Source organism: Peromyscus leucopus, chromosome X (assembly GCF_004664715.2).
Source record: "Peromyscus leucopus breed LL Stock chromosome X, UCI_PerLeu_2.1, whole genome shotgun sequence".
NCBI classification, from domain to species: Eukaryota; Metazoa; Chordata; class Mammalia; order Rodentia; family Cricetidae; genus Peromyscus; species Peromyscus leucopus.
In genome coordinates this window covers 5,077,399-5,104,549 of record NC_051083.1, presented here as the reverse complement: position 1 = coordinate 5,104,549, position 27,151 = coordinate 5,077,399, and the positions used below count along the sequence as shown (strand labels likewise).

The following is a 27,151-nucleotide window of genomic DNA, read 5'->3' as shown; positions in this document are numbered from 1 at the left end:
CCTCCCGAGTGCTGGGATTAAAGGCGTGGGCCACCACCGCCCAGGCTAAGAACACTTCTTTTTATAGTGGGAGGTGGTTACTATAGAAGATTCATAACTGGTTGAACTGCAAGGAATATTTTTGTTGCTGTATTCTACATTTTTTGCTGTGGTATAGCTAGCTGCCCAAGGTGGAAGGAAGTAATCATACACCTATATCATCTACATCTTAGGGAACACTGCAGAAGAAGGCATGGAAAGAATGTGAGTTGGAGCAAGGTAGAGCTGTGTTGGGCATAGCCATTACTATCTTGAATCAGAGCAGATGTGATCACTTGAATGAGACTTTTATGAGACCTGGCCTATTAACATTCCCACGTGGAAGGAGAAGGGAGGCTTCTTGAGTCTCAGTGAGCTTTCAAGATCCTCATGAAGCTTTTATGAGATTGTCACAGAATCTGGCCTATTAATATTCTTTGTTGAGAGAGTAGAGAGGTTCATGAGGTCATGGGGTCAAGATCCTCACAAAGACCCTCCTCTCTCAAGATTATATATAAGTGGTAAACAAATGGGCTAGGGTGGAAATCTTTGGAAGCATAGCTGCCTGTACATTTCCTGGGCAACTGAAGTAGCATAGCTTCTTATGAACCATTCATGCTGCAAGTGGGACTATCCAGTGGTAACAGCTTTTTTGTGAGTTCCTCATGGTGCAGATGGGAATAGTCAATGGGATAGCTGCCTATGAGTTGTTCTGAATTTCTTAGTTGTGTAGCTGTCTTTGAGTCATTCATGTTCCAATAATTCATCCCAATATTTATTCAACAAACGACTTGGACAGGATCCTGTTGGCTTGCTGATACCCGTTCATTTGCAGTGAACAGACCTTTCTTTACATCTCCTGGTAAAAATTATGAGATATTTTGTTCTTTTTTTGGTAGCTGGTGTGAATGATACTGATTTCATGATGTATGTCTCAGTAAACTCATTATTGGTGTATAGAAAATCAATTTTTGAATGTTGATTTTGTTTTCTGCTACTTTGCTGATTTTTTTTAATCAGTTCTAGTAGTCATTTGGTGGAGTCAGTAGAGTCTTCATCTGTTTCTGCTTATAAATCCTTCTTTTTCAACCTCAATAATAGATGTTTCCTCTTCTTGGGTCTTGTGTGGAGATTTTTATCTAATCAAGAATTCAACTGTGTTTGCTATTTTTTGTTGTTATAGTTACACCTATTGAAGCTTTCCTTTATGTATCTTGTCTCTGTCTTCTCACTTGGCTTGGATTATCCCTTTGTTCCTATTCTCAAACAAAGTCTCTCTTCTTGTCCTCCCAGTCATGTGTCAGTTTCTTTTGCTTGTTAGTGAGGTGCTCAAGCTTAGTGTGAGAGACATCTTTACTATTCTGATTAAGCTCCATCTTTGATAGGCACTGTGGATCTGTGTTTAGGATAGATAAAAAGTAGAGTTTGATTGTCCCCACTTTTCCTTTCACCTACCTGAACTAAAACCCTACCAGTGTTTACAGGGTGTAGGCTTTGGTTCATTTTCCCCTGGAGACTAAACCTTTTCTGTGTGAAGTGAATCTGGATGGATTTCACAGTAGTTTCCTTAGCCAGTACCCTGAAAAAGGAAGAGTTCCTTTTGACCCTTCTACTGTAAGAGTTTGCAAGCCCATTGAAATGTCCTATGCCTGCAGTTCCCAAGAGCTTCACACTGTCACACTAACCTACGTTTGACACTTAGAAGTTCACTAAAAGTTCTAGTTTAACTTCCTAGTAGCTTATATGTCATTCAGTTGATATCTACCCCCAAGTAATCAGATACTCAGGTCCTGCTTTCTCCCTGAACTCACCTGTTTTTCTTCATATTTTATAGTAGTGTTTGCTGGGTGACCTCAGTTTTCTTTTCTTTCTTTCTTTTCTCCTTTTTAGCTTTTTTTTTTGAGACAGGGTTTCTCTGTGTAACAGCCCTGGTTTTCCTAGGAATTGCTTTGTAGACCAGGGAATATCATATAACTTTTGGGGAGCTTACTTGCAGGGACCACCATCTTGGAAAGGTACCCTTCACATATAAATAAGGATGTCACCTTGCTTTAGGTGGTTAGGGGGTAAAGATGTGCCAATCTGGACTAGAGTGTTTGGATCTGAGCTGTAGGATCTTCATTACTTATAGAAGCTGAAGTGGCCCTCTATGTATGACATTAGAGCAAGAAAGAACTTATCTCCTAAGTGTTGCAAGTATAGGAAAGGGATGGAAATTCAGGATGGGCCCATCCTCTTCTGAATGATAGCACTGGAAGAAATGGGTTAAGTCAGGTAGGTACAATGATTCTCTAGAAAATACCATTGAGGAGGAAGAGAGAGAGATCAGGGTACTTACCTTCTGATAAGGAATCCTAGAGGTTGTGAGGGAGTTCAGGGTGGGAAAGTCACCTTGTAGGCAGTACCACTGGGGAAGAGACAGGAGACACTACAGTGGCAAAGTTTTGCCCGTGAGTGCAACCACAGGGAGAAGTCAAGGAGAGGGGAACAAACTACCTATAGGACTCTTAGGGCTATATCTGCTATTCATCAGACATTTACCCATTCCATGCATAGTTCTAAGCATTTTACATATATCAACTCATTTTTTCCCTCTGAGATGTCTGACTTTGTGGCACAGCTACAAGTGCTTTCCCCCAATCCATGTTGGACCCCAAAATTTAGGGTCTCAAGTGGGTGCTCCAAGAACCCAGACTCCAGTCCAGTTGATGCAAAAGCACGAGGATTTATTTTTGAAGCTTCTGTACAGAAGGGCAAACTCTGCTCTCAAGAACAAGAACTGCATCTTACTGCAGCCCCATGGGGGCTTTTAAAGGAAAAACCCACAAAAGCCATAAGATTACAATTCCCATACAATTTCATTTCACAAGATCATGGTCTGGTTACAGAGTAATCACAGAGGGGGTACAGTTACGTCAACAGGTACATTTTTCCTGAAACCTCAAGTGGGGGGTATCAGGGCGGGAGTGGAGTTTACACAAAGGTCACAGTGGTCCTTCCTGGAACACCTGCCACTATCCCAGTCACAGTTGAACACATCTCTTAATAGAAATCTCTCTATATTGCTATATGGTTGCAGGGGAGATTGAACAACTCTTAGAACTAGATTTTTAGTTTCTCATTTCCTGGTGCTTGAAGTTCTTCCTTTTCCTGAGGCTTGGGGGTATAAGCCTGAAGGGCTAGGGTCTTTCATTCCCCCATTTTCTTTTTGGCAAATTTTAATCTTAAAATTATGGTATTACATTTAGTAACTCATGGCCTGTAATGGCCATGCATAGTCCATGTATAGTTAGCCATCTTTTCTCTATGCCAGGGAGTTTTCTTTTGACCCAGCACTTCAGCCTTTTCTGAACAAGGAATATGGGACGACGTATTCTCTTCTGGAACTGCTTTGAGCTGGCATTGGGGCGCCGTTATCAGGGCCCCTCCCACAAAAGGCTGAAAAGCTGGTCAAAGACTGGGCAGGGGGCATTTTTCAGTAGCATGTAGCTGCCTGACCCCATAGGGACAGAGAAGAATCATGTTAGCTGGGCTGGTCCACATTGGCCTTTAGCAAGTCCAGAGCTCACAGTCGTCTGGAGCAGTGGAGTCAGCAACTGAAACTTGGAGGTGTCTGCTAGCCAAGTAGAAATCTGTTGAGACAAATTTAAACTAGGAACAGAAGTTAAAATTTATGAACTTATTTGGAACCCTTAGGTCCATACCCTTAGTAATGGGGAAAGCACTAATCCCAAGACCAGGAGAGAGGAAAAATACCATCTTTAGGAATACTTATCTGGGGTCCTTTCGACCTCTGTGAAGTGGGTCTAGGTTTTTATGACTCTCTTGATCCTTTGAGGCCTATTTATAAAATGACATAAAAGTTTTAGATACATTAGTATTACCAATCTGTACTGAAATCTATATTGTAGACAAAGCAGGTAATGGGTATCTGTAAAACAGCAGAAGTGGAGTCATACCTTTGAGTCCCAACAAGAACTACAGATTTGGGCATTTCTCTTCTGTCCAGAAAGCCAGGTATAAGTTGGACAGAGATTTTTGGCCTGGTGAGAAGCACTTTTAGGTTTACATTTAGACATATTTAGATGACATCTAAAACAAATCTAAAATGTTGGGCTTGTGACTGAACAGTAAGTAGTCATTATTCCATCAGCTCATCAGGACTTGTAAATGTTAAGCTCTGAACCATAGAACAGGAGAGTAATCTGAAACATATCTCATTTTAGACTCATATCTGAGCCTTTATGACTTATTTAAATTTTTATATTTTAGAACATTTTTAAAAAGTGAGCTGACAAGCTAGCTATGGCCTTGCAGAAGGATCTGGTTTGCCACGCTGACAAAGTTAGAGCTAGCCTAGCCATCAGTACTGTCAGAGATCCGAGAAGGGTAAACTATATCTGAGTGCAGACCAAGAAGCATCCAATCCTATAAATTACAGGGGTTAATCCCTACCCAGGTCTCCATAGCGTTGGAGGCACCAGTCAGAACAGCATCAATCTTCTTCCGCCATCAGGCCCACAAGGCAGAGTATTTTTCCTGTAGAATAGGGACACAGAAGACTGACCTTGACCAGGCAAAAGGGTGTAATCAATTCCATTGTCCTACTGCTTGTCCACAGTCTGGACTAGGTCCTGGCAGCAGGCCTTGCACTGGGGCATCTTGCCCTGTGGTCAGCGTTGTCATAATCCAGGCAGAGACATTGTGGTGCCTTGCACGTGATCTTCTTCGGAGACCTTGGGTCACTGCTAGGATCTGGAAGCCTGTCTGATATAATAAACTTTTAGATCAACATTTAAATGCCATATTCTATAGATCTCTGAAGTATGAGGGCTGTCCAGATGTCTGAGTAGACAAACTTTGTTTTTAACTACTTGTTTCAAGCTCAACCCTGAAAACATATGCAAGGGATTGAATAAATGAGTAAACTTATCTTTGTAATATTATATCAGTACTTATTTATCCTGACTATAATTAAAAAGAAACTTGATTACTCATGACTGACTATTAAAAACAATGTTTTTAAGTTGAAGCTCTTTTAGCATCAAAAACATATTCAGTAAAGAAGCCAAAACAAAATGTCAATATATCAGCTTATTTAAATAACTTAAGTTTAACAAACTTAGCAAATACAAGGAGGCTAGACAACATTCTTAAGCCTGAATGTACCTTGGGTAAGGAGAAACATTTTTTTTTTTGTTTTTTCGAGACAGGGTTTCTCTGTGTAGCTTTGAGCCTTTCCTGGAGCTCACTTGGTAGCCCAGGCTGGCCTCGAACTCACAGAGATCTGCCTGGCTCTGCCTCCCAAGTGCTGGGATTAAAGGCGTGTGCCACCACCGCCCAGCTGGAGAAACATTTTTAAGTCATTGGTTTTTAACTATAAAAACTGTTCTTAAAAGATTAAGATCTCTCAAATGTCTTTTGTAATAACAATAAAGTACTTTTTTTAAATAATCTGTATAAAGTAAAACCAAGCTCTAGAGTACAAACAATCCCAAAGTTTAATATCTGGGACTTATTTATAATCTTTTTGGTTCTTTTACTTAGAGACTTGGATGATTTCTTTGACCCTACCTTTGGCAGCACATATATAGCCTGTCTGTTTTGTTTTATTATGGCTGGTGCTTTCTGGTGATCATCATCTGACATTGGCAATTTTAAAACTGCTAAGGTCCACCATTGCAACCAGACTCTTTTTGGAACTTTAGTCCTGTCATATATTTGCAAACCTCAGCTGTTTCCTATGATCCTTTTATGTCTTTAAAATCATTATCATTTTACATGGGTAAATCTTAAATTACAAAGTTTAGCTGTCAGAGATAAACTTTTATAAACTTTTATATTTCTGTATAAAAGCATTGATGTGTAGCTTTAATATTTATCAAACATCTTATTTATTAAACATATGTTGTTATCTACTTAAATTTTTAGAAACTTGTTGAACACTTGGTAATTACTTAGGTGTTTTTATATATATATATATATATATATATATATATATATATATATATATTTTAAAAACAATAATTACTTGCAAACATACATACAGTTGGATCCAAGTTACATACATACATACAGTTAAAGCTTGTTTACATTTTTAAGTCATATACCTGTCCATATATATACATAAGCAGTTTGAAGAATCATTAGCCATTTTTAAGATGAAAACCAACCAGAATTAACTTTCAAATTTAGTATTTGCAGGTATAAGAAACCGTAATAGGGACTGGAGAGATGGCTCTGAGGTTAAGAGCACCGACTGCTCTTCAAGAGGTCCTGAGTTCAATTCCCAGCACCCACATGGTGGCTCACAACCATCTGTAATGAGATCTGGCAACCTCTTCTGTGTACATAATAAATAAATAAATCTTTAAAAAAAAAGAAACCGCCGGGCGTTGGTGGCGCACGCCTTTAATCCCAGCACTCGGGAGGCAGAGCCAGGCGGATCTCTGTGAGTTCGAGGCCAGCCTGGGCTACCAAGTGAGCTCCAGGAAAGGCGCAAAGCTACACAGAGAAACCCTGTCTCGAAAAACCAAAAAAAAAAAAAAAAGAAACCATAATAGTTTACTGACCTTTATAACCTTTTATATCAAAGTCTTTCTTGTGATTTCCCTCAGTAATCTAGAAATCTAATTTTGCATTAGTACTGTACCTCAGACTAGAAACTGTTGGTTAGCCTCACATAGGGAGTGACATTCCATTCTTGGAGTCAGATCCTGATCAGGTTTTAGCTCCCGCCAGCTCTGCCCCTTGTCCATATGGGAGCCCAGCCAGAACCTGCTGGGCGGTGCTCACAGCCCGGCCAGGAGAGTTCGCCTCCCGAGCCATTTTGGAGGTTTTTTTTTTCCTGCGCTGGCGGGTGGATTTGCATGAGGGGGGTGATTTCACCATTAGTCTCCCTGGTCCTCTGGAAGGACCGGGGGTTTTTCACGCTGGATTTCCTTAAGAGGGTAATGGGAGGAAGCCGGGAATGGTCAGAGGGCAGCGGGGCTGAAGGGACAAGGGGAGTAAGGGGAGTTTGAGAAGGAAGAGGTGGGGGTCGGAGCCCCGGGCAGGCTTTACCCAGGCACCTGTGAAATGACATCAATCAACGTTAAAAGTCTTGTCCCCCAACCAGCCGGCCTCAAAGGCCGGCTGTTCTGAGGAACAGAAGGTGATCCATTTTTTTTTCTTGACTTCCAGACAGGTGTTGTGAGCCCGGGCAAGCACATCTCTCCAGTTATCTAAAGTCAAACTTAGGGGGGTAGTTAGTTGTTGCCCCATATGGAGAGAGAAAGGTAGAGGCAAAAGACAGACTCCAAAAAAATCCACAGAGGACAAGGACAGACACAGTCAGCTCTGTGGTTGATTCAGCCACAAAACTGAAAGTACCGATTCAGATGGGTATGTCTGCCTCCTTCCCCCCAACCACTCTGGAGGAAACCTCCAGAGGGGGGACCCGGGGGCATCTGAACACATCTCCCCTCACAGGTCCCAGACACCGACCACTCTGGAGGAAACCTCCAGAGGGGGGACCCAGGGACGTCTGAGCATGTCTGCTCCCCTCACAGGTCCCAGACACAGGTCCTGCACGCACCTCATGCACAGGCACAGAATACAGATGCCAAATCAACAAAAGGACAAGGACATAATAACATAAAACATAGATCAAACTCGTTTTTACCTCCAATTGGCTGAGTGGGGACCCGGGGGCACCCCAAAATCTCACTGGGGCCTCCAATTATTGGACCCCAAAATTTAGGGTCTCAAGTGGGCGCTCCAAGAACCCAGACTCCAGTCCAGTTGATGCAAAAGCACGAGGATTTATTTTTGAAGCTTCTGTACAGAAGGGCAAACTCTGCTCTTAAGAACAAGAACTGCATCTTACTGCAGCCCCATGGGGGCTTTTAAAGGAAAAACCCACAAAAGCCATAAGATTACAATTCCCATACAATTTCATTTCACAAGATCATGGTCTGGTTACAGAGTAATCACAGAGGGGGTACAGTTACGTCAACAGGTACATTTTTCCTGAAACCTCAAGGGGGGGTATCAGGGCGGGAGTGGAGTTTACACAAAGTTCACAGTGGTCCTTCCTGGAACACCTGCAACTATCCCAGTCACAGTTGAACACATCTCTTAATAGAAATCTCTCTATATTGTTATATGATTGCAGGGGAGATTGAACAATGGCTGAGTCAGCTTGCTCTTAGAACTAGATTTTTAGTTTCTCATTTCCTGGTGCTTGAAGTTCCTCCTTTTCCTGAGGCTTGGGGGTATAAGCCTGAAGGGTTAGGGTCTTTCATCCAGACTATAAAGGAATATACCCAGGGCTTCTACTACTTGTATATTGCTTCACTTTCACATTTCAATCTTGGTCCATTTAGAGTTTGTATATATGATATAAGGTATGGATCCAATTTAACATTTATTTACAGCTTTTTTTTGAGGCAGGATCTTGGCCTATAGTTAGGATGAATTGAATTGTCTGTGTAGTCCAGGCTGGCCTTGAACTTAAAATCTTCTTGTCTCAGCCTTTCAACTTCTGGCATTGCAGATGTAAGGCACCAAGTCCAGCTTAATCTGTTTGCGAATGTCTGTGTTTAATGGATAGAATAATGTTTACCAAAAATATATAGCCACAGAATCTGTGGTTGTGACCTTATTTTGAAAAAAAAAACTTGCATATTTAATTAAGGATCTTGAGGTGGGGCCATCCTAGATTAAACAAATGGGCCCTAATCCAATGAAAAATATCCTTATATGACAAAGAAGTGAAAGACATAGGAGGTGGTATGAAAACTGGCAGACATTAGAATCAATGTTATGATTTATGTATGAAATGTCCTCTGTAAAGGCTCATGTGCTGTATACTTGATCTGTAGCAGGTGATGCTATTGAGAAGTGATTAGATCATGATAATTTCTTTAATGGATTAATTCATTGATGACTTTATAGTGGATCATAGGAAATGGTTGGAGGAAGTAAATCACCGAGGGCATGCCTTTAAAGGGTAGATGTTGTCCCTATACTCTTCTTTTCTCTTTCTGCCCCCTGTTTTGGTTTTTCCAAACAGGTTTTCTGTGTGTAGTCCTGGATGTCCTAGAACTTGCTTTGTAGACCATGCTGGCCTTGAACTCACAGAGATCTGCCTGCCTTTGCCTCCTGAGTCTCTCTGCCTTTTGACTTCAATGAGATAAGTGGCTTTCCTCCATGATATCCTTCTGCCATGACTTTCTGCCTTGCTAACAGGTCTAAAAGGAAAAGAACAAGCTGATCATGGAATGCAATGTCTGAAACTGTGTGAGCCTAAGGACCATGTGCTCAGAGGTAGCCCTGCCCTCCAAGTGCTGTGACTTCCCACATCAACCACTAAGAAAATACTCATAGGACAATCTGATGGGGACATATTCTCAATTGAGCTCCCTGTCTCCAGATGACTGTAGCTTGTGTCAAGTTGACAGAAAACTAACCAGCGTATATATTAAAGAGTCATTAAAAATAAGTAATTCTTGCCGGGCGGTGGTGGCGCACGCCTTTAATCCCAGCACTTGGGAGGCAGAGGCAGGCGGATCTCTGTGAGTTCGAGGCCAGCCTGGGCTACCAAGTGAGTTCCAGGAAAGGCGCAAAGCTACACAGAGAAACCCTGTCTCGAAAAACCAAAAAAAAAAAAAAAAAAAAAAAAAGTAATTCTTAATGATTTATTATCAGTAAATATTTTATTTCTATGCCCTTTTCATATAACTGTATACCCAGGGTTGTATAAAAATTTCTCAGTCCAGCCTGCCTTGAGCCAGTCAGAGCAACCCAAAATAGCCAACTTTAAGGATTTAGTGTTAAGTGAGGAAAAGTAGTTTACTGACTTCTGCTCTGTGCTCCTGGAATTCTTTTGAAGATACTCAGCAATACATATTTAATTATATGTTTAGGGGTGACAAATTCCTCGAAGAAAATAAAGTATATACAGCTGCTAAATTCATCACCAAAGCACACCAGGAGAGTTTAATGACATATTCAGTGATATCTGGTTACTATTTAATAATGACAGTTTCTCCAAGGAAGGAGCAGTATCCATGTTTTCCCAGTATAACATGGATCAATTTTCATCTGTGAAGTTAGAAGGATATGAAGGTGAGGTCTTTTAAAATATTTTTTTCCTTGGGTCTGGAGAGATGGCTCAGGTGTTGAGAGCACTTGCTGCTCTTCCAGAGGTCCTGAGTTCAATTCCCAGCAACCACATGGTGGCTCACAATCATCTGTAATGAGATCTGGTGCCCTTGTCTGGCCTGCAGGCAAGAACACTGTATACATAATAAATAAATCTTAAAAAATATTTTTTCCTTTTAAAATTGTATATCTATGGGTGTTTTGCCTGCATGTATGTTTGTGCACCAGCGCACATTGGATCCCCTGGAACTGGAGTTACAGATGGCTGTGAGCAGCTGTGTAGGGTGCTAGGAATTGAACCTAAGTCTTCTGCCAAAGCAGCCAGTGCTCTTACTTGCTGAGCCATTTCTTCAGCCTTAAGACTAGGTCTTAATTACACAGCACAGTGATCCAGGTACTAGTAGAGTTTTAGATTCAAGAAATAGTTTCTTTTAAGTTTCATAACTTATGGAAAGAAGCAGGTGACCTCCCAGGGAATGTAGACAGGTTTTGTAGAGGGTAATAGGTCCTTGTGCAAACAGATAAGCACTAGGGAAACTGGGAAAAGTTAAACACACAGGCTTGTCTCATCAAAGGAAAAACACACAGGCTTGTCTCGTCAAAGGAAAGAGATGTTTACCTGTCTTCCACCTGGAACATTGGGGAAGGGTTTAGTTTATGACTTGGTAATCTTTTGCTATCTGTAGGTCCAGGCTTCACCCAAATCCCCCAGAATATTATGTTTGTTTATTCCAGACTTTTCTCCCTAAATCTTGAGCATCACTTCTCAGTCCATAAAAACCATCCTTAAGAGTGATGTCACTTGTACTTTACAACAACCTAAGGGATAGCCCAATCCTGACTCCCACAGGCATTATGTATACCTCAGTCAAGCATTGTTTCTAAGTGAACTGTACCCATCTTTTTGGAAGAAACCATATGTACTTTGTAGAGAGTTTCAATGTAAACATGTCTTAAGCTTTGTAGTACACACAGGGCTGAGTTAATCTTCATCAGGAAACTTTTTTTTCCCCAAAATTGTACTGTGCTTAAATATGGCTAAAATAAATTGTCTGGGGTCAGAATTCAGAAGTTTGAACCAGCACTGGCTAACTAAAGTTGAGCTGAACTGAGTTTTATCCTTGCCTCTCCTCGGAATTCTTTTTGAAAATAATTCAAACAAAAGTATGGGATAAAATATTTAAAGAGATGAATAAAAGAGAAATGTGGTGGTTTCAATAGGTATGGCCCCTATAGACTCATGTGCTTAAACGCTTGGCCCATAGGGAATGGCATTATTAGGAGGTGTGGCCTTCTTGGGGTAGGCGTGGTGTTGTTGGAAGAAGCGTGTCACTGTGGGGGTGGGCTTTGAGGTCTCATATGCTCAAGCTATGCTCAGTATTTGACCCAGTCTCGTTCTATTGCCTGAGGATCAAGATGTAGAACTCTTAGCTCCTTCTCCAGCACCATGTCTGCCTGCATGCTGCCATGACTAAACCTCTGAAACTGTAAGCCAGACCCAATTAAATGTTTCCTTTATAAGAGTTACTATGGTCATGGTGTCTCTTCACAGCAATAGAAATCCTAACTAAGACAAGAAGTATAAATAGACTGAGATAAAAATGCACTGATGGGTTCTGGGGATGGAGCTCAGTGGCAAAGCACTTGTCTAGCATGCACATGGCCCTGGGTTCCATCCGTTAGCACCACAAAAGTCAAACAAAAAACACCAAAGGAATTTATTGCAACAAATGGTAAGAAGTTCCTCAGATATAAGGAACCTAATATATTTTTGAAACTCAGGTCTACATAAAGAATGGAAGAATGTAAAGACTAAAGTTAAAATGTTTGAGTATTTCTTGCATTATGTATTCAAATTAATTTTATGTCAGTGTTTCATACAGAGGTGCCTCTAGATGCTTTTGGGAGGGAAATGAAAATTTCATGAAAATTAACAAACCAAACAAAATAGATAAAAGGAAAAGTGAAAGGGAATTAAGTGGCTTTGGTTGGACATGTAGCTCAGTGGTAAAGTGCTTGCACACATGTGCAATGCCTGGAGTTCCATACTAATTTCCACAGTGGGGAAAAAGAGAAATTGATTAACATGTGCATTTTCCCCTCCTCTGCATGGTGCATCAAATAGAGGAGAAATAAAGTCACTGAGAATTAGAAATGGCTGCAGTGTCAGCTAAACAATGAGCAAACAGTAAATGCATAAGTTGCTAATCAGTAGGAAGGCCAAGAAGAAGATGGGCATATGAGGAAAAGCTTGAGAGTGGGACAGGTAAGAAACACCTCTGAAGAAGGACATTTGACTAGCGGCCTGAGTGACAACACAAATTGTATCTTAGAACCACAGCATCTTTGGCAGGTGTAGCAATGTCAAGGCTGCAGATCTCCTGTGTCCTGCTCATCTCACCACTAAGTGGTATGTCTGGACTAGGGCCGAAGATTTCTAGCCACATTTGAAAGTCATTGTTTTCTTCCATAAAGACGTCCTCATGTTTTCATTTAGATAGTTAGCCAACATTTTAATTTTCCAAATTAATTCAACATTTAGTTTTAATAATTCAGCTCACACTTAAAAAGCAAAGGCATGCCTTTACAACAAATAGTCCCACAGTGAGTTTTCCTGCTTGCCCTCAATGGACATAATCACTGTCTTGAATCTCAAGATTACCATTTCTTTTTAAATATAACTTTATTGCAAGTATATGCATTGCTAAATAGTTTGTTCTTTAAGTGGCTTTCACTTTTTTCCACTTTAAATTATGTATGTGTATGTGTGCTTGCACATACATGTGCACATGCAGATGCTGGGGTGCACATGTAACAGTCAGAGGACAATTTGTGGGAATTGGTTCTCTTTTCCCCAAGTTCATGGGACCTGGTGATTGAACTCAGGTTATCAGATTTGGTGACAGGTACCTTTACCCACTGAGATATCTTGCTGGCCCCCAGTGGCTTTTAATTTTATGAAAGTCATGGTAATATCTTTTTCTGAAAATCTCTTTTGTCTCCAGAACTTGAACTTTTGCCAGATCTTGCAGCCAAGTTGCAAAGAGACCATTTAAAACTATGTAGCCAATCTGTTTTGCTGTGAGATGGTCTTTCTGTACACTGAATATGTATTGCTATGATTGGTTAATAAGGAAGCTATTATGGCCTATGGCAAGGCAGAATAGATCCAGGCAGGGAATCCAAGCAAAGAGACAAAGAGAAGGCAGAGTCAGAGGAGGCATTGAGCACTGTTTTGGGGAGCAAGATATAATGGAACACAGGTAATGCCACGAAGCCACTTGGCAAAACATAGATTAATAGAAATGGGTTAATTTAAGGTGAAAGAGCTAGCTAGCAAGAATCCTGAGCCATAGACCAAACAGTTTGTAATTAATATTAAGCCTCTGGGTGATTATTTTAAAAGTAGCTGTGGGACTGTGGGTGGGAAAGATTCATCTGGACCATGGGGCTGGGTGGGATATAGAAACTTCCGGCTATGCTATTTCCCTACTGTGTATATTCGATCTGCTTAAGTTTATCTTGCCTTTAAGAAAACATTGTGGGGAGCTGGAGAGATGGCTCAGAGGTTAAGAGCACTGGCTGCTCTTCCAGAGGTCATGAGTTCGATTCCCAGCAACCACATGGTGGCTCACAACCATCTGTAATGAGATCTGGTGCCCTCTTCTGGCCTGCAGGCATACATGCAGGTAGAACACTGTATTCATAATAAATAAATAAACCTTTAAAAAAAAAAAAAAAAGAAAACATTGTAACCAATCTCACTTTGCCTTGAACTCCTTTCCGTCTTGGTTAGTTTTTGTCAACTTGACAGTAGCTAGGGTCTTCTCCAAAGAGGAAACCTCAACTGAGGAAATGCCCCATCAGATTGGTATGTAGTCAAACCTATGGAACATTTTCTGGATGGATGTGGGTGTGCCGAGCACACTGTGGGCAGTGCCATTCCTGGGCAGGTGGTCCTGAGGTTTATAAGAAAGCAAACTGAACAAACCAGGAGAAGCAAGCTAGTAAGTAGCACTTCTCCATGGCCTCTAGTTCAGATACCTGCCTCCAGGTTCCTGCCTTGAGTCCCTGCCCTGACTTCTCTCCAAGATGAACTATTAAGATCTAAACTAAAATAAACCCTTTCCTCCCCAAGTTGCTTTTGCTTATGGTGTTTATCATAGTGACAGAAACCTAACTAGGGCACTATGTAATCAGAGTTTTACAACATAAGCTAAATGTATGGCTTTAATCTCAAACTGTATTCTTCCATATCCCTGATCCAGAATGTGTGTGTGTGTGTGTGTGTGTGTGTGTGTGTGTGTGTTTTGGTAATCACTTGTTGAAAGTAGCCAGAAGATTGAAAGCAACCTTAAACAAATATCTATCATAAATGTTGGAAGCAACATATAGAAAGTTTGATAATACCTGTTTGTGGTTCTGAGTGTTATTCTGGGTCAATTGGCATCAGGAAAATAACTTCCTGACTTGTAAAACTCAAAGAGTTTTGTAAATTCCCTTCACATACTGTATTTTCTGGGCTGCTCAGTAAATATAGAGCAAAGCCTTTTGTTAGGTATAGACAATAGGGACAGATAGACATCACACACATACATGTGCACACATGCACACACACTCATACACAACAGGCAAACAACAGACAACACAGAACTCAAAGTACACATAGATCTAAACTACCTTAACTTCAAGACTCTCTATTATTTAATGTAGCACTAATGCAAAATGTTTTATGCTTTATGTAATCACTGAGAAGTATTGTTTAATATTATTCTAGTTTGTTCATTTTGATTCATGTTAAACTTCCATTGTTTTTATATTTTTGTTTTTCAAAAAAGAATAGTATTGTACTTCAGTGCATAATTTCTGTACAACTGAGTATTAAAACAAGTGCATAAAACATCTGCAATACATGATGACCTGCTTACAGACTTATTCATAGATGAGCTTCTGAATAAGCAATAAGGAGACTTCCTACAGGCTGGAGAGGTCTCCCAGTGGTTAGGAACATTGGGCCCAGGTTTGATTCCCAGCATACACAAGGTGGTTCAATGAGACTACATGGAAAATGAAAAAAAACAAAAATAAAAAAATGAATAATGTTACAATCTGACAATATTAACATAACTAGAGAGTACCTTACTTGTGCTATTACATTATCAGTAACTAAAAATAAATGGAGCCCCCATGGTACTGGACTAGGCCCTCTGGATAGGCGAGATAGTTGTTTAGCTTGGCAGTGGGATTGGGACCCATCCCTAGTGCATGAGCTGGCTTTTTGGAGCCTAGTGCCTATAGTGAGACACTTTACCCAGCCTTGGTGCAGGGAGGAGGGACTTGGACCTGCCTCAACTGAATGTACCAGGTTCTGCTGACTCCCCATGGGAGACCTTGCCTTTAGAGGAGGTGAGAATGAGGTGGGTTGAGGGGGAAGGCTGGGGGGCGGGAGGAGGGAGGACAGGAGAATCTGTAGTTGGTATGTAAAATGAATAGAAAATCTCTTAATAATAAAAAGAGCAACCCCCCCCCCACAAAAATAAATAAATATGCGGTTAACTAATGTTTTTATAGTTTTTGGAAATGGCCAGATATAATTCACACATTGGATGCACTTACTCCAGTTAGGGCATTTATTCAAATGTAGATTTTATATACTTTGCCATGATACTTCCAAGCCATAGGAATTACTCTGAACTGTCTGTAATATTCATATTTACATGTAACTATATTTACTACATATAAAATGTGGATATTTGCCAGGTGGTGGTGGCGCACGCCTTTAATCCCAGCACTCGGGAGGCAGAGCCAGGCGGATCTCTGTGAGTTCGAGGCCAGCCTGGGCTACCAAGTGAGCTCCAGGAAAGGCGCAAAGCTACGCAGAGAAACCCTGTCTCGAAAAAACAAACAAACAAAAAAAGTGGATATTATATCTCATCTCATTTGTATAAAATGTTTATGAACAAAATACTATAAGAAGGATCAGAAAACACCATCAATGGCAGGTAACATTGTGTATTAAAAGTAGAAGATACTTTACAAGTAAAAATACAGTTTCAAACAATTCTGTTCTAGATGGACTCTACGTTTTATTTTATTCATTTTTGAGACAGTCTTCCTATGCAGCTCAAGCTGGCCCTGGTATGTCTGGCATTGGTGGTGTGCTACTGCTTCTGGTTCTTGTTTCCAGGTATTGCTCTTGTAAATAGGATGCCTTAGATCTGAAATTTCTCACATGTTTCTCTTGAATATATTCCTAAGGCTAGACCTGCTAGATTATGAGCTATGTGAATATTCATTATGAGATGGAGGCGCCATAGCTATTGGTCCACAGTTCATGAGTTCCCACTAGTTTGGTTTGATTGTCTCTGTAGGTTTCCCCATCATGATCTTGATGTCTCTTGCTCATACCAGATTTTAATATGTTGTATTTTCATTTATTGCTTTTTAAAATTTCCTTAAGATGTTTATGACCCATAGTTTCTTTGACAATATTTTAAGTTTTAAGTACTTGAAGATTTCTTATCTTTCTGTTATTGATTTCAAGTTTGGCATTATAATCAGAGAAAATATATGAAATGACCTTGTTTTATAATGTTTTATGATCCCAGGTATTTTCTATCTTGCAAAGTGTTCAGTGGGCTCTTGAAAAGAGCATGCATTTCAATGCTGCATTCCTACACCCCTGGTACTAAGGAGGGTGAGGTAGGGTTATGAATTCAAGGCTAGTTTCCACTAATAGAGTTTGAGGCAAGCATGGGCTAATTAATGAAATCCTCCTGTCTCAGAAAAACAAACATTAGTGCTTTGCTAGAAATAGCTGAGCATGTAAAAAAAATCCATTTTCTGTCAGCAGAGTAAGCATTTTGCAAATTCTATCTTAAATACATACTTTAAACTTGTCAAAATCTCTCACATTTTCTGTTCCATTAGGCCACCTTTGCTTAATCTTTTACAAAAGAAAGGGCATTTCTTGAAGCCTTTTTGTTGTGGTTGTTATGTTTCTGTTGAGGATTCTGTATAAATTTCTCCAGCATCTTTAGGTGCTATTTGGAAGTGAAAAAGAAAATGCATTGTTTCTCATGTTGCATATAAATTATCCACTATTTCTTTCTACTTTTTAGAAATACCTATTTGTTATTGCCATATTACGTCATCATCGCTCCCTACTGCACCTTGGTCTCTTTCAAATTCACCCATTTCTGTTGTCTATTTTCTTTTTTTTTTGAGATTTATTTTTATTTTATGTGTATGGGTGTTTTGCCTGCATATACCTCTGTACACCACATGCATAGGCAGTGCCTGAAAAGGATAGAAGAGGACTTAGATTCCCTGGAACTAGAGTTAGAAACAGTTGTTAGCTACCATGTGGGTGCTCAGAACCAAACCTGGTTTTCCTGGAAGAGCAGTGAGTGCTTTTAACTGCTGAGCCACTTCTCTCTCCATTTCCTTGTCTTTTTTCTTCTCTCTCTCTCTCTCTCTCTCTCTCTCCTTTGATTTTGATTTTTCAAGAGAGGGGTTGTCTGTATGTGTATCCCTGGCTGTCCTGGAACTCACAGAGATCTGCATGCCTCTGCCTCCTGAGAGCTGAGCTTAGAGGCTTGTGCCACTACACCCAGCTGTGAATGTGAACTTTGAAGTAAGGTAGACTGGTTGTAACTTGTAATCACTAACCTTCTGTTTCTGCACATAGAAAGTACAGAAACAAGAATTATTAATATGTAGATGAAAGGTTTTGTGCAAATTATAAGACATATCTACCTGCCTTTGCATATTAATGGGTCCTTATACAGGGTAATTAGTCTTTATCTGGAAAGCTTGGGATCAGAAATGTTTTGTGTTTTGTGTTTCTTTTTCAGATTTTGGACCACTTCCATTTAACATGAAGAGGTATAATGAGGCTGAGATCCAAATCTATAATTGAACTTCTTATGTTTCATCTCTACCTTACAGCTTAACTTGAAGGTAGTTTTTGTAATATTTTTTTGCAACCTTGTTTTGACTGTGATCCTTCACAGTTAAATGTGGAATTTTACATCTCCATATCATGTCAATGTTTAAAATGTTTTGGGTTTTATTAAATTTGTGACTTTGAGATTCAGAATGCTCAACCTGTATAAGAGTACCTGCTGATATGTGCTCTATTTTCATTGTGCCAGTCTTATGCTAAGTGCCTCATAAACATCATTTCATTTTAATTTTCACAGCTGCTTGAGATAGTTTTTATTCATTTAAAAGTAAAACTCAAAAGAAACATTTTTATAATATGCCTAAATATTGTAAAGCTAAAATTTAAATTTTTATTAATCTTATTAGAAATTTCTCATTTTCCTCATATTCTACTTTGAATCAATATTTCTGGGACTTTGTCTACTGTGGGTGTCCAGTAGATACTGTAAAGTATACAGTGGATTGAACTGTACTTTGGCATTATCATATGTTTATTAGCAGATGTTGTGTGATTCTGATAATTTGTACACTGTCTTTTCAGGTATCTTTGAGTATCTGTAGAGTCCCTATGAGAAATCCCATAGCAAAGACTGTGGGATCTTCCTTCTGACCCCAGAAGATCTTGTTAAGTCTACAGACTTCAACAGAATTGGAGAACCTGAACAGAGCAGAGTTACCAACAAGAGAGCCCAGGGATAGCATTAACATGGTGGCCACCCAAGACCCTCCTCAGCCAGTGAGACATGGCAAGGCCTGTGAGGTGAGGGGAAAAGAAAAGAGATCGAGGGGGTAGGATTTTGTTTATGCTGAACTTCTGAGGCTTAAAGAAAAACATAATTTTATGTGCATGTCCCCCAACCCTGATACAATTTTCACAACCATATGAAGCTACATTTTAGTAGGGTCTATATGAAGCTATAACCAAACCTTTTAAAGAACACTTTATTATTTTAAGTGTGTGGATGTTGGGCCTGGATGTATGCCTGTGTACAACATGAACACAGTGTCCACAGAGAACAAAAAAGCAAAAAAAGGTCATCAGATCTCCTGGGACTGGAGTTACTGTTTCGTTTTTGTTTTTTTTTTTTTTTTTTTTTTTTTTTTTTTTTTTTTTTTTTTTTTTTTTTGTTTTTCGAGACAGGGTTTCTCTGTGTAGCTTTGCGTCTTTCCTGGAACTCGCTTTGTAGCCCAGGCTGGCCTCGAACTCACAGAGATCCGCCTGCCTCTGCCTCCCGAGTGCTGGGATTAAAGGCGTGCGCCACCAACGCCCAGCAAGGAGTTACTGTTTGTTAGCTGTCATATGGATACTGGAAATCAAACCGAGTTCCTCTGGGAAGCAGCTAGATGCTCTTAACTACTGAGGCATCTCTCCAGCTCCTACCCTAACCTTTTAATTTTTTTTTTTAATTTTAAGATAGGGTCTTGCTAAGTTACCTCGACTGGCCTTAGACTTGTAACCCTTCTGCTTTAGCCTTCTGGGATTATAGGTATGTGCTACCATGTCTGGCACCTTTCTATCTCTTATTTTCCTTCAAATTAATTAAAAAAACACTTTTTCTTCTAAATCTTCTGTTGTACATCATTAATACTATTATAATTTTTATTCAAATAACTTAAAATTTTTAGAACATCCCCATAAACACCCCACTATTACTATTTTATAGTTGCAGTGACAATATCTTATTACTTAGAGAGTATTAGTAACAGTTTAATTTTTTAGAAAGGGTCTTAACTATGTAGCCTTTGCTGCCCTGGAACTTGCTATATAGACCAGGCTGGCCTGTAAGTCACAGAGATCACCTTTCTCTTCTTCATGAATACTGGGATTAGTGGTGTATGCTACCATGCCTAGCTAATAGTTTAATTTTAAATTTAATGTTTTAGTAATATAGACAAAAAGTTTGAAAAGTACAAATCTATATAGTCAAAGTTCTCTTATCCATTTTTTTTCCTAATAACACATATAAAATTGCTTCATTTTCTCTGGGCTGTATTTATTTATCTGCGTATTTGTCTGTCTGTCTGTCTGTCTACATCTATCTATCTATCTATCTATCTATCTATCTATCTATCTATCATCTATCTACCTACCTATCCATCCATCCATCCATCCATCCATCCATCCATCCATCCATCCATCCATCCACCCATCCACCCATCCACCCATCCACCTATATTTTACAACCCAACCACTGTTTCCCCTCCTTTCTCTCCTCCTTGTCCCCCCCTACACCTTCCCCCTGTGCCTCCACTTCCCCATCCAGTCCTCCTGTTTCTTTTCAGAGAAGGACAAGCCTCCCATAGATATCAACAAAACATGGCATATCAAGGTGAAGACTGGACAAGGCACCCTAGTATGAGGATAAAGGTCCTAAAAGCCAGCAAACGAATTAGAGACAGCCCCTGCTCCCACTGTTAGGAGTCCCACAAGAAGACCAAGCTACACAACTGTAACACATATGCAGAGGGCCTAGGTCAATCCCATGCAGGCTCTGTCAATTCAGTCTCTGTCAGCCCCTATGAGCCCAAGTTAGTTGATTCTCTGGGTTTTCTTGTGTCCTTGACCCCTTCTGGTGCTGTGGGATGTCCTGTATGCTATAAATATAAGTTGCTATGATTGATTGATAAATAGAAAGCTGATTGGCCAGTAGCCAGGCAGGAACGATAGTGTAGGTGGGACAAGAAGGAGGAGAATGCTGAGAGGTGGAAGGCTGAGGCAGGGAGATGCTGACAGCCACCATGAGGAGAAGCATGATGTAAGATACCGGTAAGCTATGAGCCACATGGCAAGGTATAGATTTATAGAAATGGGTTAATTTAAGATATAAGAACAGAGAGCGCTGGGCGGTGGTGGCGCACGCCTTTAATCCCAGCACTCGGGAGGCAGAGCCAGGCAGATCTCTGTGAGTTCGAGGCCAGCCTGGGCTACCAAGTGAGTTCCAGGAAAGGCGCAAAGCTACACAGAGAAACCCTGTCTCGAAAAACCAAAAAAAAAAAAAAAAAAAAAAAGAACAGAGAGCAAAAGCACCCTACCATGGCCATACAGTTTATAAGTAATATAAGTCTCTGTGTGTTTACTTGGGGGATGCAAATGGGAGAGATTTGTCCTGACTGTGGGCCAGGCAGGACCAGGAAAACTTCAGCTACATTCTGGCTCCTAAGATCGTTTTTCCTTCTCTTCTGCAGGATTCCCAGAACACCTAATGTTTGGTTGTGGGTCTGGATCTGTTTCCATCAGTTGCTGGATGAGGCCTCTCTGATGACAATTGGGCTAGGCACCAATCTATGAGTAGAGCAGAATATCATTAGGAATCATTTCATGGATTTTTTTTTCTTTGCCAGACATGTTTGATTCTATCCTAGGTCTCTGGGCTATCTACCCCCTGGGTCCTGGCCTCCAGGCAGGGTCAGGGGTGGGCTCCCACTCATGGCATGGGTCTTAAGCTGGACCAATCATTAGTTGGCCACTCCCACAATTTCTGTGTCACCTATACCCTAGCACATCTTGTACGCAAGACAGATTGTAGGTTGAAGTTTATGTAGCTGGTTTGGTGTCCCAATCTCTCTACTAGAAGTCTTGCTTGGTTACAGGAGATGGCCAGTTCAGGCTCCGTATACCTCATTGCTAGTCATATCACCTATTCCTAGGAGTCTTAGCTAGGGGCCACCTTCATAGATTCCTGGGAATTTCCATTGCACTAGGTTTCTAGCTTGTCCCCGAGATGCCCCTCAATTCCAGTTGTCTTTCTCAGTACTCTCTCCATTCATCTTTCCCTGACCTGATCCCTCCTGTTCCTGTCACATCCCACCCTCTCCTCCACCTGCGATATCTATTCTATTTCCCTTTCCCAGGGAGATTCATATGTCCCCCCTTGAGCACCCCTTGTTACTTAGCCTCTCTGGGTCTGTGGATTGTAGCATGGTTATCCTTTACTTTACAGCTAATATTCACTTATGAGTGAGTACAAGTTTGTTGTTCTGGGTCTGGGTTATCTCACTCAGGATGATTTTTTTCTAGTTCCACCTGTTTGTCTGTAGATTTCCTGATGTCATTGTTTTTAACAGTTGAGTAATACTCTAGTGTGTACATGTACCACATTTTCTTTATCCATTCTTTGGTGGAGGGACATCTAGGTGCTTTCCAGTTTCTAGATATTAGGAATAAAGCTGCTATGAGCATAGTTGAGCAAGTGTCTTTGTGATAGGATGAAGTATATGCCCAAGAGTAGTATAGCTGGGTCTTGAGGTACATCAATTCCCAATTTTCTGAGAAACTGCCATATTGATTTCCATAGTGGATGTACAAGTTGGCACTCCCTCCAGTAATGGAGGAGTGTTCCCCTTGCTCTACATCCTCTACAGCATGAGTTGTCACTTGTGTTCTTGATTTTAGCCATTCTGACAGGTGTAAGATGGAATCTCAGAGTCATTTTGATTTGCATTTCCCCGATAGCTAAGGATGTTGAATATTTCTTTAAGTGTTTCTTAACCATTTGAGATTCCTCTGTTGAGAATTTTCTGTTTAGATCTGTACATCATTTTTAATTGGATTATTTGGTTTGTTGATGTCTAGTTTCTTTCTTTTTTTTATGAGCAGACTTTTTAATGAATTCCAATTCAGAAAATAAAAGTCAAACTTTGAGAACTATAAGCTTTTCAGGAATATCCAAGGATGAATATTATAGGGTGATGCCAATAATTAACAACCAGAAGACTGTCAGCGAGTCTAAGGGAAGAATTGTGGAACATTAACCTTCCTGTCATCTTTGGCAGTATAAACTACCTAGAATTTTCTGGAATTTACTTTTTTTTTCAGACGTAGTTTTTTATTTTATTTTATTTTACAATACTATTCAGTTCTACATAACAGCCACAGATTCCCTTGTTCTCCCCCTTCCTGTCCCCCTCCCCTTCCCCCCAGCCCACCCCCATTCCTACCTCCTCCAGATCAAGGCCTCCCCCGAGGACTGAGATCTACCTGGTAGATTCAGTCCAGGCAGGTCCAGTCCCCTCCTCCCAGATTGAGCCAAGCGTCCCTGCATAAGTCCCAGGTTTCAAACAGCTAACTCATGCAACGAGCCCAGAACCTGGTACCACTGCCTAGATGCCTCCCAAACAGATCAAGCCAATCAACTGTCTCACCTATTCAGAGGGCCTGATCCAGTTGGGGGCCCTCAGCCTTTGGTTCATAGTTCATGTGTTTCCATTCCTTTGGCTATTTGTCCCTGTGCTTTATCCAACCTTGGTTTCAACAATTCTCACTCATATAAACCCTCCTCTTTCTCGCTAATTAGACTCCCAGTGCTCCACCGGGGCCGTGAGGGAGAACAAGGAATAGGAGACCATGGTAAATGAAGACCACACGAGAAAAGGAAGAAACAAAGTGCTAAAGAGGTCCACAGAAATCCACAAAGATACCCCCACAAAAGACTGCTGGCAATGGCCGAGAGACAGCCGGGACTGACCTACTCTGGTGATGGGATGGCCAAATACCCTAATAGTTGTACCAGAAACCCCATCCAAGGACTGAGGAATCTGGATGTCTGGTTTCTTGAGTTCTTTATATATTTGAAAGTTAGCCCTCTGTCAGATGTGGGGTTGATGAAGATCTTTTCCCATTCTGTAGGCTGCTGTTTTGTTCTGTTGATGGTGTCCTATGTCCTTTACTTTACAGTAGCTTTCCAGTCTCATGAGGTCCTATTTATTAATTGTTGATCTTAGTGGCTATGCTATTGGCATTTTGTTCAAGAAGTTGTCTCCTGTGCCAATGTGTTCAAGGCTATTCTCCACTTTATCTTCTATCATGCTCAGTGTATCTGGTTTTATGTTGAGGTCTTTGGTCCAGTTGGACTTGAATTTTATGCAGGGTTATAGGTATGGATCTATTTGCATTCTTCTACATTCTGACATCCAGTTAGACCAGCACCATTTGTTGAAGATGCTTTCTTTTTTTCCATTGTATAATTTTGGCTTCTTTGTCAAAAATCAGGTGTCCACAGGTGTGTGGATTTATGTCTCGGTCTTCAATTTAATTCCATTGATCCACCTATCTTTTTATACCAATACCATGCAGTTTTTATTACTATAGCTCTGTAGTAGAGCTTGAAATCAGGGATGGTGATAGCTCTGGAAGTTCTTTTATTGTACAGGATAGTTTGAGCTATCCTGGGATTTTGTATTTCCATATAAAATTGACATTAGTGAATGTTGAAAGCTCTGAGATGGGGCTAGACATGTGATGTAGGCAGTTTTTCAGGAGCAAATGGGGTCACACTTTATGTGAGATCCCCTTCTTCATAACACATTTTGTTTTGATTTTTTTTTTTTTGAGATAGAGTCTCACTATGTAGCCTTGACTGTCCTGGATCTCACTTCATAGACTAGGCTGGCCTACAAGTTATAGAGGTCCATCTGCCTCTGCCTCCCTAGAGCTGACATTATACAAACACACCCCACACCCAGCTTCATCACAAAATTGAAGGACTCACAATTGTGTATTGTAATGGCAACTTCTGTATCAGAAACGGTGTCCAGTAATTTGTGTCATGTCTGTTTTTACAATGGATGCATTACCATGTCCAGTGTGATGGATCTGAGCAGCAGTGGTAGGAGGCTGGGCACCTAAGTTTGAATTGGCAGTTTGTTTCCAGTCAGTTTCATCAAGTAGATCCTTAGTGTAGAGCCCTATGTGTATGACCCAGAGCATTCAGCTATAGCTGTAATTTGTTTACATAGTCCATAACACCAATGATGGTGGTCTAATCTTAGTATATGTTTTTTTAAGTGGGAGACTGTACAGTTAGGCAATTAGCTATAACCCAAGGGTCAGAAAAATCAGAAGTCTAAGCTCTGATATCATTTTAGGATTAAGCCTCCCTTCTCTGATCCCTGGCTCTGAGCTGTGTGTTGACCCTGGGAAAATACCTCCTAAGCAGTTGTGTTTGAGGTACAGAGGATCTTTTCAGTTTAGGCTTTTTTTTCTTCAAATGAATTTGGATCTTATTTGAACGTTCTAGCACCAGAGTACAGCTACTCGTCTACCCTTGACCGAAGACTGCTCCTCCTCTATTCAGGGAAGGTTGTTCTCTTCAACCGAGTGTGTAGCTTCAGGAGGGACATACATGGAGTGTTGAGGGTGGAGGGGATATCTGCATAGCCAGCCAGATCAGCCAAATCAACCCTGGCGATCAATGGGGTTACAGATGTCACAGCCAGATCACTCTCACATCTGAATTTGGATCTTTACAAGATGGAACTTTCAAGGATTGGAATTTTACCCCCAAGTCACCATTCCTATTTGTCCTAGTGTGCACAGCAGGTTTCTCTTCAGTGGTGCTGATCTCTTAAGAATGACAACTGCTTTCTCATTACCAGTTGAATGCTCTCCTGTCCTGAAAATTTCTCTATCAAACAAATTAATCCATTACCTGTAAATCCAACTTTACTCAAGTTCTCAGTACATGGGCAGAATAAAACTAGATTCTTGGCCAAAATATCACATGCATGGCCCTTAGTCCAGTTCTTAATAGTCTTTGTTCCTCTTTGAAATCTCCTGAGTTGGACCTACCCCTGCAGCATAAATCTAACACAGTGTTTTTTATCATCAGGCTCTCATCAGAATAGCTCATTAAGTTTTTTTCTGAATACTAGGGGTTTTCTAACCTAAACATTTCTCTCTCTCTCTCTTTAAGGGGGGGGGGAGGTCTCATTATATAGCCCTGGCTGTCCTGGAACTCACAGGGATCCACCTCCAGAGTGTTGGGATTAAAGACATGCACAAAACTTCCAAACTCTTACACATTCTTTCTGTAAACCAGTTGCAAAGGTCTGCAAATTGCAGGTCAAGTTTATTTCAGCAGTGGTCCCAGTTCTTAGTATCTATTTTCTGTTATCGCCATTCTTCTGTTAAGCCCATTCAGTAAAGTTTTTGTTTCAGATTGTTCTTTTTAGTTCTAGACTTTTCATTTGGTTGTTTTATGGTGTCTACATCTTAGGCAAGCTATCCTGTTTTCATTATGAACTATTTTATATATAAATATATGAAATAACTATGGATAGCATTTTAAAATACTTTTCTGCCAATGCTGGCATTTAGGTCACCTCAGATCAGTCTTTGATAGCATTTTCTGTTGAATTTTTATTTCTACACATCTTTTGTTTTGTTCTGTGTTATTTTTGATTTTATATTAGTTGTTATACAAGTAGTTGGATTCCATTTAATTCCTCTGATTATTGCTCTTTTTTGTTCTGTATAATGAAGTGTGCACTTGGCTAGAATTAAACTAGAAACTGTCTCCTTTGTGGTATTTGATTGGTCAAATTTCAGTTCATATAAATAATCAACTAGAGATTTGAACAGTGTTAACTTACAGAATATAGAATTCATATTTTCCTGGATGCCTCCCTGCATTCCCCTTTAATTTTCCAGTGGTAATGAAGAGTGAAATATCCTTTTAACCAGGCCTGGTGACAAAGGCCTGTAACCCCAGCTACTGTGTTGTTTGGGGCAAAAAAGGTCAGAAGTTCAGGGCCTGCCTGGGCAATAGAATGAATTCAAGGACAGCTACGGAAACTTAAAGAGACCCTGACTCAAAGTAAAAAGAGGGCTAGGAATATAGCTCAGTGTTAGAATGCTTTTCATTACATTCACAAGGCCTCAGGTCTAATCCCTACTATGAGCAAACAAGGAAATTCCACTCTTTTTTTAAGTCAATAAAACTTTCCCTCCCTCCCTCCCTCCCTCCCTCCCTCCCTCCCACCCTCCCTCCCTTCCTCCTTCTTTCTTTCCTTCCTTTTTTATAATTTAGTCTACATCCCACTGACTGGGCTTGTTTATAGACAAACTTACCATCCCTTCTTTTAAATGTTAATTCTCTTCTAGTAGATAGCTGATTTGAATCATTCTTAGTATACTGAATGATTTTTTTGGACAGGGTCTCACTGTGTAGCCCAGGCTAGCTTCAAACATGAGATTCTCTTGACTTAGCCTTGCAAATGTTGGAATTACAGGCATGCACGTCCATGCCTTGCTTAGTTGTCT

General features: G+C 40.4%; 1 long non-coding RNA gene across 3 annotated transcripts in view; it reads left to right on the top strand.

Moving 5' to 3' along the window:
- LOC114703976 overlaps nt 1-27,151 on the top strand; it is a 56,036-nt gene that overhangs the window by 1,845 nt on the left and 27,040 nt on the right. For all 3 annotated transcript variants that reach the window (XR_005089988.1, XR_005089989.1, XR_005089987.1), the window contains exons 2-3: nt 18,021-18,126; nt 18,653-18,871. This is a non-coding gene — a long non-coding RNA (uncharacterized LOC114703976). The remainder of the gene's footprint in view (nt 1-18,020; nt 18,127-18,652; nt 18,872-27,151) is intronic.